Here is a 13,069-nt window from a genome sequence, read left to right as displayed (position 1 = left end):
TGTAGTACTTTTGCATGAACTAGCCATTGTACTGACTGTAGTACTGCTGTATTGGCTACAAGCAACAATGGAGAAAATGAACAAGGAACAAAACTGTCACTAAAAGGATGTTGCTGGGGCAGCTAAATGGAGGTTATGCCCGAGACCCATAGCAGGGTGAGGCTATGTCTGGACTGGCTGGGAGAAACGGCCATGAGGTATATACAGGAGAGCTACAGTGTGACACCCTGGGTGTCAGCCTCACAGTTTACGCTACTCATACAGCCCTCAAAAAGTGGGGTCAGCTTTCCTGGGGGGAGATGCTGCTAAAAGGAAAAGTGAGAGAAATTAAGAAGATTTTCTAGGTAGGTAGCATTTGAAGTAACTGGATACTTCAGAGAAAGGTTGGGGAGCTCACAGGAATAATCAAATCTTTACATACTTACAGGTTTTCTAGCCAGAAAAAAAAAAAAATTAAAAAAAGGCTTTTAAGGTGTTCTTTGCTTTTTTCTTAAAGAGCAGCTCCTTACTTTCCCTCCCTTTGTTCCTTGTACTCCCTATAGCCCTATGGTATGCTGTCCCTTTAGGCACTGGCTAAGCCTGAAAGGCAGGCAATCTCAAAAAAAAAAAAAAGTAAATCAAAAGAATGGATAAAGGCCAAAGGGTTTCAAATGAGTTATTCTTCGTGATGTTTTTCTGTCATATGTAATAAAGTCAGCTACACTCCTTGTCATCTGGATGTATTCTAGGGAAATGCAAATTTTCACAACAAACAGAATAACTGGGCAAGAAAATGGTTTTCCAGCCTCTTCCTCTTGGGATGTTTCATTCAGTTGTTTCTTGATGTGTTCACTTTCAGGTAGGTGTGTGAAAATTCACCTTGGTCTTCCCAGTATGATATCTCACTGCTATAAAAAATTGAGACATGACATGGGAGAGCCACTGGGAAACTGCACTTCCAAAACAGTATCAGATACTTTATGTTAACTGATGGATTTTAACTCATAAGAAGCCGAGAGGTGACATCTGTAAAGTTGAGACACGGAGCAGACTTGGCCCTCCGAGGTAAGACAATACATTTAGGTACAACTTCTGACTCTGGTCTGTCCTCATGTGTGATTCTCAGCAAGACACTTTGGTTTCCATGACCACAGCTTTCCCATAATCCCTGCTTTTTGGAAAAAACTCATACTGAGAGATAATCTACTTGCCACTTCATAACGCAGTTAGCTTTGTGGGTCCTCCCATCTACTGGTGGCCTTTTGATGTTGTCATAGCATAAAATATTAACAGTAAAACATGTGGAGCAGATAACAGTAATTAATAATTTGGAGTATATTAAGATAATAGAGGTATTTCTCCTGTATGGTTTCCTCTTCTGGCTTGCACAACATTAAACTCTGAATCTAATATCACCATTCCTGCACTGGGTTAACCCTTTACTTGATGCTCATGGTTGGCAGCAGTTAAGTAGTAGTCTGTCTAGACTCTCTGCAAAGGTACAAGTATATCTCAAGTCTGATCCAGTGAAGAATTATCTTAGATGTGATCAAGTAGCTATAGACTACATTGTTTTTCATACTTTGCAAGGAAGCCACTGCATTGAAATTTATAAACTACAAAAACAAACATTTTCTGGAACTTAATGGCATTGAGGAGTGCAACTTGTACAACCAAGACTGAGAGTTCTAAGAATAATAGCACCAGAAAAATTAGAGGATAGCAGACCTAAAATGTTCAGTTAAATTTTGGTGTATATGATAAACCAAATAAGCCTTTAACATTTTATATTATGATGAAGACAGCAATCACACAAGGGAGAAAAAATGAATATGTATAAATATGGAACACAAAAAATAAATGTAAATGCAGAAAAAAACCCAGAATTTGTATGATAATTTATTTGAATGACTGATTATCCTGACAGTCAAAATTTTTCAATTATTTCAACTTCAATCTTACTGATGCCAACTTCAAAACATAAGCTGCTCAGATTTGCTTTAAGACATAATTCAGTTTGGGGGGTTTCTTTCCATTAATTGTGAAAACTGTATTGCATGAAAGCCTCTATCAGAGAATTACCTATGATGCAGACTTCCCTGACAGTGACAGAAGAGATGATATTAAAAGCAAGGACCTTTGTTTTAAGCTTGACATAAATTATTTGGTAAAGTGTCAGGGAAGACAGTTAATAACTCTGAAAGATCGTTCAGAAGGACAACAACCAAACTCCATGGAATTCTTGCTAATAAGTTCCTATGGATCTAGATAGAGTTAAAGAAAGTTGATATCCCATATCTGTCATTATTTGCATTCAAAAAGAGAAAGATGTGAAACCTCTAATTTAAAATATGTTTTCCCTATGGAAATAAGGATTCTGCCACCAGAGGTGTGCCAAGAGAGTGTGATGGAGATGGAGAAGTCCTTAAAGAAAGAATCACATAGATAAGAAAAATTAGGATAACTAAGGTTTTCCAGTGCCTGGTCAGTGATTCAAGTCCTACTAGATCAATGTAACAGATCAAGTCTGTGAAATTAAAAAGCTGTAGTGAAAAAAAAACAACACAAAGAGGAGGATAAAGCAGGAAAGAGAAGATGTTATATTGAACAAATATATCTGGTGCTCCCTAATGTGGTAGGATGGAAGTGGCTCATCGCTGTCAGGCTCGGGCTGGACTCCCTCTGCAGACCAAAGAGCAAAGGGGATCGCAGTTTACATCATGCCGGGTGTACTAGTGATCTTCATGTGTACCCGAAGGTCTCTGTGCCTGGGTTGTCACTTCCCACCTATTGACCCGCAGCAGAATTACGGGAGCTTTTGTTTCCCTGGAGAAGGGAGCACAAGCCCTATCTACCTTAACCTTCTCTTTTATTTAGGCACTTATTTTGCACCTATAAATACAGTAGGTGATTAAATTAATCTATACAAAAATATAAAATTAATTATAAAATTAATCTGTATAAAATCAAACAATAAATGGACCCAAAAAGATAACTGAAAGATATAACCTATACACTCCTGTTTGCCTTCTGCTTCTACCATCTATTCAAATGAAACACATCTCTTCCTTCCACCAAGTGTAACGCTGAATAGTTATAGTTCCAACCAAATGGGGACAAACATTTTTCTAAAATGGATCATAAAGAAGGTATGGATCACATTTTCAACTAGACTGCAACTCTTCATTTTTGGTAGAATATCTGTGCAGCAGAAAATAGATTTGTCTAATTTATTTTAAAGATATGATTAACTAACAAGTTCCAGGCACGATGACAAATGGGGTTTTCAAGTGCCTAACTATTACTTTCATAGAAAAAGCTGTTTATGTGCAGGACCAGTGGTGCAGATGTCTGGCTATGCAAGTCACTTACATGCAAATGGTAGTTGTACTTCAAAGCCTGAACCTCCACTTGGGATTTGCTGCTCCATAGCTCAGCATACCTTAGATAGCTGCTTTCAAGGTATAATAAGTATTATTTTTCAGGCCATTAATATATTGTGCATCTAGGATAATACTATTTTCAGTGTCCTGATGGCTTACATAAGGCTTACTTATGTTTTAGTTTTGTTTAAATTCAACTTAGTAGTTCAGTTTGGTTCAACAGTTATTACCTATTCATCTACACAGAGAAATTTTTATTATTTTCTTTCTACCCTCTCAGTCTGAATGTCAAGTCAAATACACAAGCAAAGTTAAAGACACTCAGAAGTAGTCAGTGATAAATTCACATATCAGAAATACATGATATAGCAAGTATATGCTATTTCTTTTATTTGGGGTGCTTAATATTGGATACCTCAGATGGTAAAGCTATATACCTCAGGACATAAAGTCATGAAGCCTTCATGAAGGTTAACTATCTGCTGAGTATTCCTTTTTCATTGAATTTGTTAAGTGCATGCCTGGGCACTATATTCAGTCAATTTTCAAACTCAACTTGTGAACCTTCACTGCTTTATCTGTACCCCAAGATAAAAAAAGAAATAAAACACAAACAACAAATAAACAAACAAACCCCACACACACAGTTTACAGGTTCTTGTTATAACTTTTTCTGCCTGTGTGGTTTCCCAGACTTGGTAAATGAAAGTAGAAAACACCCAAAATTATCGAACTTAAAACTACAAAATAAAAAGTCTCACATGTTTAGAAAATGAGCTTATAACCCTACTCCTACCATTAATAGCAGCAAAGCTATACATTTTTCCTTCAGTTAGCCTGAAGATTCAGGATTCACTGTGCTATAGTGAAGATATTTCAAATTAAATCATTAGGATGTCAAATATGTTGGAAAATTACACCATCAAATAAAATGCAATTTAAATTTCACCACCATTAAACTAAGCCAAACTAAGTCTAACTTCTATGCTTTTCCAAGACCAACTGTATTTTACGTGCTGTTGGTTCAAGCTTGCTCAGGGTAGATGATTTTTTGACTGGTGTCAATTTGACAACTGCACCATTAAAAAGGAATATTTATAATTTAGAAAGACAGCATATAATCTGCAACAGCCTTGGTAGATTATAATTTATCATATATATTACATTTATTCCATAAACTCTCCTGATCTTCTAGCATCCTCAGCCAAGGTTTGCAAGCAGGTTTTAGCAAGTTTGAGCTCAGCGTGCTAGTGAATTGGGACTCACTCATCTGATACAGCCTTTGCTACTAATTTGCCCCACTTGCTTTTAGATTTGGACTAAGGCTCTGAGCAATTAATTAGTTATTAGGCAATATCAGTATCTGCATAGATTTGCAAAAATATTCCAGAGCAAAATAGTCATCTGAAATGACAGCCTTAAAATGCCAGTATTTCATTAGATGTCTAACTGAGCATGCAGTTTTATGCCTAAGTATTTAAAGAGATGAGTCTTAGAAGCTGGAATCTAGCCAGGTTTCATTTAGGAAAAAAAGAGAGAGAAAAAAAGTGTATGTGATTATAAAAATACAGGTAAAAACTACAGGCCATCAATGACAGGGTTATAGGTGGGAAGACTAATGCAATGAAGATGGAGGAAAGCAGGTCTACTGTGTGATATGCATTTGTGTGCAAGCTTGGAGGAGTTCCCTTTTCAAAAAGAATTCAATAAATACAGTCCATGTAATTTCAATCAATGGTGTTTCTAAGTGAATACATGATTTATGCAATTGTGTGAAAGTGGGAAATAGCAGAAAGCCTAGGGATCAAAAAAAGTAATGGAGTTACAGTGAGACTGAAGTGCAATGCAAAGTGTCAGTGACAACTAGAATGTGTTTCTTCATTTTGATTTCTACTTTGATGGCAAAATATGTGTTGAAAGAAAAAAAATAATATATAGAGGTGACATCTAGTAATATTGTATGTATTAATTGATAGTGTGATGAATTACATTATTCACTGGGTACACTTTATGAGCAAAGAAATTATAGTTCATTTAGTTTAATATTAATGTTAGATAAAATTATGAAGACTATATAAAAAGTAAAAGCATGTTCAGTAATGATGACAGAACTGTTATCAGCTTGTCATGTAAATTAAGAAGAGTCAGGTAAAACTGATAGTTGTAGATGATAAACTACTGATTTTCACAAAGTGACAGATACCACTTCTGGTTAAATTAGAAATAATATTTGAATGTCCTGTGAATGTAAGAATAATCATTTTCATCCTATCATTCATGATAAGCAAATTGTGGAAAATCATTGCATTTATAATTTCTTCTGATTTAATCAGTATAGACTACAGAGTTTTCAATTACATCATAGTTCAACATTCCTTTTCTAAAGCAATGCCCTTCTGTTGAGTTTTTATCATAACCTATTAGGAGGATTTAGTGTCCTGTCACCTTTCTGTTTTTAGAAAAGGTGAAATTCCCTTTTTCACCTTTTGGCATTTACACAATCACATACTGGTTGAGATTGGAAGTTGCTTCTGGACGTCTTCTCATTTAACTCCCCATCTCATCTCAAGCAGGGTCATCTAGAGCCATGTGTCCAGGACCATGTCCAGACAGCTTCTTATTATCTGACTCCAAGGATGAAGACTCCACAACCTCTCTGAGCAACCTGTGCCCGGTTATCATTGCCCTCAGAGTAAAAAAGTCTTTCCTGATGTTCAGAGGGAACCTTCTGTATTTCTGTGTGTGCTCATCACCTCTTGTCCTATCAAGGGGACAGCTTTAAATAGCCTGGTTCCATCTTCTTTGCACCCTCGCTGAAGTATGGTAAGATTCCCCTGAACTTCACTTCTGGTTGGAGCTTTTTCTCTTGAAGAGAAGTTCCAGTCATTTCAACATCTTGTTGGCCTCTGGAGTCTCTCCAGTAACTCACTCTCTCTCCTGTTCTGAGGAACCCAGAGCTGGCTGAGGATTTTAATGCACATGTGTTACTGACCAGGTGTAGTGCAGTAGTTTTGATCCACCCAGCTGCTTATTCATTCCCCCTTGTCAGGGGCACAGGAGAAGAAAGCAGGATGAGAAAGTTTGAGGGCTGAGATAAAGTCAGGGAGACTGCTTACCAGTTACTGTCAGGGTAAAATAGGCTCAACATCGAGAAAATAATTTAATTCATTGACAATTGAAATAGGTTTGGGTAGTGAGGAAAAAAAAGGACAAACTTTTAAACAGAATGTTTCCTCCTCCTTTTCCCAGGGTCCATTGCACTGCTTCACTATCTACTCCTCTCCCTTCTGCTGAGTGGCACAGAGGGTGGTCTTGACCATCTATAACTGCCCCTTTCTTCCACTCTTTCCTTCTCACACTCTTCCCCTGCTCCAGTGTGGGCTACAGTCCTCCAGCATAACCTTGCTCCAGAATGGGTCCTCCATGGGCTGTAATCTGTCAATAAAGCTATGTTTCTGCGCCTGCAGCATATTCTCTTCTGTAGTGGTGTGACCTCAGCTGGTTATCAGTCTTGTTTTTTTTACCTCTACTCCTCTGCCTGTCCAACATTTTGTCCTTTCTTTAATAATATATTTTCTCAGAGGCACCACCGGTTTGTCTGATGGGCTCAGCTTTGCCCTGAAGTGGCTGTGTTGGCTATCAGCTGTGTCCTTCCTGCAGCAGCTGAGACCTCTTCCTCAGAAGCCACATTGTCAGCACTTCACCATAGGAATGCAGCACCCCTTCCATAATTTTATGCAGCTGCTGTGTCAGTGTTGTCATCTCAGCTTTTCTGCCCTCATGCCTGGTGTGTAACAGGGATATCTACTGCTGACATCTCGAGGCTGAGGCATCCAGCCAGCGATGGAAAGCTTTCTCTGAGCACTTTTTGGCTGCCATTTCTGGCAACTGAAGGGTAGGTCTTAAATACTTTCTTGGTTCTTGGTCATTTATGGAAATTTAACTCTTACTAAGAAAATACAAATTATATCTTTCAAGGAGCTCTGGTTCACTCAGGCCTGAGGAACTCTTCATTTTAATAGGAGTTTGCCCAAGCACAACCTCAATATATGAACTTGAGCATTTTTCTTCTTTTAAAATTCCCAATCTTTATTAGTAACTCTAGCAAAGAATTTTTTTTGTCTCTGCATTGCTAAATTTAGAGGAGATCCTTTAGAAGTGCCTTTCATTTACTTGCACATTTCAACTGAAAAGAATAGTTCAGACTTTAATGACTCAGGCTAGTATTAGGTTAAATATCTTTGATTTTTATTTCCTTTTTCTTTATTTCTTGCATTTAAAAAATAAAAAGCCAATCAGAACCAATCAGAAAACTCCATCCATTTCTGAGTCTGATGAACACAATATTGCAAAATAAAGTGAAAATGCAATCAGAATTACTTGAAATGTCATGGACTTCAAAATAAAAAGTACTGGGATAATTCCTACTCTGGATCAAATGTCAAAGCAAACCAACTTTTTAATGTATCCCACTATTATATGATGACTATTTGTTATAGAAATGAAAGGTATAGCAAAGAACTGTTTCATATCAGCTCTGCTATGTATAATTTTCTCTCTTTTTTTTTTCCATTTTCCTTCCTTTGATTGATTGTACAGCATCAACGGTAAGAGACGGAAATTTCAGAACTGAAATTCTGTTTTGGAGAGTTATTCCTGTTGCACAAAAACAATAACTGAGGAGCTATGTGGCACTGTAGCATCAAAGAGACAAATCAAGGGCCCTGAATTCTATGCCTATAGCCTTTGATTAAAGCAGGCTTCTAGAGCACAGCAAGCATGGAGCTTAATCTCTTGTATTTGCTGGGGAAATTTAACCCAGGTCTCCCACCTACTGAGAGAGCATTTTTTATAAAATCAGGTTTTTTCTGTGCTCTGGTCTTTAAAAGGAATGTTCCAGTTTTCCAGATAGACAGAAGCATCTGTGTGGTGCCTTTAGAGACGTGTCAAAAGAAAGATAGGAGAGGAAAAGGATGCCGTGAAGTCTGCTTTCTATGAATATTTTCCTTTGTTTTCTATTTCTAGGTGGTTGCCTGCTTAATCTTGGAATTAAAAGATCTTTAGTATAACACACATGCCTCTTCCATTGCATTGCAATATGGTCTATGGCTCCGGTGTTCACATGAGTAAACAGAAGGGAGAGGGCAAGGGTAGGAGAAGAGGGGAGGTAGGTATTTAAAAATGATCTGATGCAACTCTGATCATCCATGCATGTCTATCCTCTTCCTTAAATTTAGTTCTTAGCCCTATTCTCCCAAACTAAGGAGATCAGCCATATGCTTGAAAAGTGACCAAAGACAGGGATCTGAATCCTCCCTAGGAGACTGCCAGCTCTGCATAGGCTGTACTCCATTCACAGAGGGATTGCTTATCTCCCTCTTGTTGGTTCTGCCCCATTTTTCCTAAAAAGCTGACACATGGAGAATGGAGCAAAATGAGTGATGTCCAGCAAGTGCAGGGAGGGACCGAATGCCCTTATTTCTGTTCCCATAATTATATTGTTCTTTTATACAGTTATGGTTTCATGTAAAATGCACACAAAGTCCATGTTCAGGAAGAAGAGTTTGGACTATATTTCAGTCACCATTGCAAAAACATTGAGTTTCCTTTTCAAGCACAACTTTAAATTTCATCATTTTGTCCTGAAATCACTATTAAATCCAAATATTTAGGGTCATCTAATCTGCTCTTCTATCTCATATACTTTAGTAGCTTGCTTGCCTTTGCCACTGCCTAAATATAACTTTGTTTCCATAGAAGGAAACATTTACAAACATACCACTCGCCTCTTTCTTCTGGCTTTCCCTCCTAAATACCGTTTTTGCCTAAGTATTTTCCTGGGAAATGGAAGATGTGGTTAAAGCATCTCTGAAGTCTTGAAAGAAATCCTTTAAGTGTTACTTCACAGCACAAAGAGGTGATCCTGCTGCCTCCTTCAGCAACTGTTGTTGCACAGACCTATGCCTATGTTCTGGGTTTGAGTCGCTGGGTTTTGGTATCAGGTGTCTACAGGAATGAGGAGTGTTTTCTCTGAGAAGTTGCTAGAAGCTTTTCTTGTGTCTGACAGAGCCAATGCCAGCCATCTTCAAGATGGACCCACTGCTGACTGAGGCTGGGCCCATCAGCAATAGTGTTGATGCCTCTGGGATAACAGAGCTGAGAAGGAAAAAAAATAAAACACCTGCACAATTGAAGCCAGAGAAGGATGAGAATATGTGAAAAAAGCAGTCCTGCAGACACCGAGATCAATGAAGAGGGAGAAGGTGTTTCAGGCACTAGAGCAGAGATTTCCCTGTTGCACCGTGGTGCAGACCATGATGAGATAGGCTCTTCACCTGCAGCCCATGAGGTCCATGGTGGAGCAGATAGTCACCTATAGCCTGTGGAGGACCCCATGATGGAGCAGGTGAATGCACAAAGGAGACTGTCACCCTGTGGGAAGCCCATGCTGAAACAGGCTCCTGGAAAGACCTGTGGACCCATGGAGAGAGGAGCCCCATGGTGGAGCAGGTTTGCTGGGAGGACTTGTGACTTTGTTGGGAAAACTGCTGGAGCGGTCTCTTTCTGAAGGACTGCACTCTGTGAAAGGGACCCATTCTGGAGCAGAACTGCACTCCACGGAAGGATTCACATCATGGACAACAGTCTCCTGTGAAGAGCAGGGGAACAGTGTGAGGACTTCTCCTCCTGAGGAGAAAGAAGTGGCAGAGAAAGTGTGGGATGAACCGATCACAACCCCCATGCCACCCCACTGCACTGCTGAGGGGGAAAGAGGCGGGGAATTCCGAAGTGAAGTGTTGCCCAGGAAGAAGGAAGGAGTGGGGGGAAGCTGTTTTGAAGATTTGGTTTTGGTTATCATTAGTCTGATGTGTTTGGTAAAGAATTCAGCTAATTTCCCCAGGTGAAGTCTGTTTTGCCCGTGGTGGCAATTGATGAGTGACCTCCCCCTGTCCTTGTCTCAAACCTGGAGTCTTGTTGTATTTCCCCTCCCCTATCCTTCTGTGGAGGTGAATGGGCACATGGCATCCAGCCAAGGTTAACCCACCATGGCCTATCAGAGCAGACCCTCAGTTGACTAAGTTTTCATGATTCTGAGGACTGCAGTTTTGGATTTAAGAATATAGATCCCACTAAATTCCAACCTAAAGCATCTTAATCTTTTGGAGTCTGGAAGAGAGGGCACTAAATATGCAAACCATATAGCTGACATTTGCCTTGGGAGTAAGTGTAGAGAGAAGCATAAGAGAAAGGAAGTCTGAAATAATGCCAGCTACCTGCTTTGAACGTTAAGATAAAGGAAATGCAAGCATTACTGTTTGAGCTTTTATATTGTATTTAAAAGTTTCATTCTATTGTCTCTTTTTAAATGTTGAAATGAAAAAAGTAAATGCAGAAGTAAGAAAAAGGGGGAAAATTAAATGTATATGTCCAGAGTCTAAATCAGAACTGCCTAGTTATTGCTGTCTACAACTTGTAGATTTAGTGTTTAAAAGACAGCTAGATGCACACCTGCACTGAATTAAATGCAGTTGTAGACATATAAATACACATGCATTTGTTAGAATTTGCACTTTCTTAGCTATGGAGCTGTTACTTCAATTACTTTTGTTTGTTGTCTGTTTAGCTACAAGACTGGACTGTTTTCTCTACATGTTATATCACCTGTTGGCCACTATCATTATGAAGATCTGAATGGAGAGGGTCTATGGCATATTATAAAGGAAAAGTAATAATGAATATAGAAGGTCAGGATATGAAGCACATCTGCCCCAACAGCTAAACAGCAGCATGTTCATTAAGTATCTGGATTATAAGTTCCCTGGTTCTTCAAAGTAAATGAAATAATTGCCAAACACATATTTCTGCCCTAGTTATGTCCCAGCCACAGCTAGAACATAAGGCTCAAGTGAACATATTCACTTAACAAAATCCATTTCTGGACCACCCAGACAGCACTCCCTCTTATCCATGTGTAGTGATGATCCGAGGACTGCCCTTTTTGGTACAAACAATTTAGGCAGGGCATACTTAGAAGAAATCAAGAACCTGAGGAAAGCCAGCATATTTCCACAGTGAACAGCTGTATGATAACAAATGTCAGCCACAGAAAAACAAAATAATGATCAAAGAGGAAAGCACAAATAAATGTAATGGAGTATAAAATAATACCACAGGTATAATAATACCTTTGTTCTCAGGTGGATTATTGTACCCATTTCTGGACTATAAGAGCAAGACAGGCTCATGGACAGGAAAGTAAAATGCTGAGAAAAAGACTTCTGTGTAAGAAGTAATTTTAGAAAAGAGTCATTTTACGTAAGAGATGAATAACATGGATACATTGTGAGTGGGACTGAGCTGCTTGTTTTATTTTACCCTACCTGGAGAACAGCTCTGAAATTTTCTGCATTGTCTGAAGGCACTGCACTGAGAGGAAATACTTGCTTCCACACAATGCATAAATAAACTCCTCATTGAAAAACAGTATTATGCCCAAGAGGCTTAAAATACTTGAAGTACATGTTGATATGGCTGAGGAGAAACACCATCATTACTGAACATAGTTTCACCAAAAAAAAAAAGGAATAAAACCCTTCATGCTCCAGTGAAGAAGACAAACACAAGCAGAAGCAAGAGAGATACTTACTTTACCATATAAGGGTAGAAACTAGAATATTAATTTTTACAACTCTGAGAAAGAGAGCTACTAACCTGTATAAAACTTCAAATTGAAGTAATATTAGTGGTGTAATACACAAACTGTTTTATATTTAGAGAAGAAATTTTCAGTATAAAGTAATATTCCACATTTCAGAGCTCAAAGTATTTCTAGACAGAGTTTAAGCTAGAAATCTCATTACCAAGGGCTATCATCTCTTCAGCATTCATTGCTCTTTCACAATCTCCACAAATTCATCCCTAACAGGTCATAGAATCAGAATGGTTTGGGTTGGAATGGACCATTAATGGGCATCTAGTCCAGTGCCCAAGATATCCAGACAAGGGAAAATACTACCCCTTTATACAGTCTTAGAGCAGTCCTTAATACCACTTCTGACTTCAGTCTTACCAGACTAGTTGTTCTTCCCAGGGCAATGTGTTCAGTAGTCCTGAAGCTGTGCATGTAGATAAGTCTAGGCAGAATTTTCTTGCCCATCAGATTGCTTTTGTTACATGAAGACTTATTTACTACTCTGGAAAAAATGATTCCATATGTATTCCTGTGGTTATGGAGTGAACTTTTCAACAGTTTTCTTCTGAAAAAAGACAGTGAGCAACCCTGATACAGAAGGAACACCTTTTTGAAAGAATAGGTCTTTGGAGTAACTTAAAATTAATAATTAGCATGCTAAAAAGTACCAATACTTTCTCTTTTGTTTCTTCTGCTTCCCTCTGCTCAGTTTTTATTATCTTTGAGAAGAAGTGTGTTAGTTATGAAATTGTCACTTTTGAAACCTTAGGGGTTTCTTTTGCTATCGAAAATTTTTATGACTCAATAACTCCTTGAACTTCCTTTCTAGTTACCTTCAAAGATTTTTTACGAGGACTGAGCTGAATATAAGCTTTGAGACATGCCAGTATTTTCTCTCTTTCAACATGAAGAATGTGAGTCTAAAGTAATTCCATTTGTTGTCATTTGCGGGTTACATGTTTTTCTCTGTTCCAACCTTTTCTCAATTCTCTGTTTGCAGAAATAAATGTGTACT

This window comes from Pithys albifrons, chromosome 2 (genome assembly GCF_047495875.1).
Source record: "Pithys albifrons albifrons isolate INPA30051 chromosome 2, PitAlb_v1, whole genome shotgun sequence".
Classification (NCBI taxonomy): domain Eukaryota; kingdom Metazoa; phylum Chordata; class Aves; order Passeriformes; family Thamnophilidae; genus Pithys; species Pithys albifrons.
Note: the sequence above shows the minus strand (reverse complement) of the source record.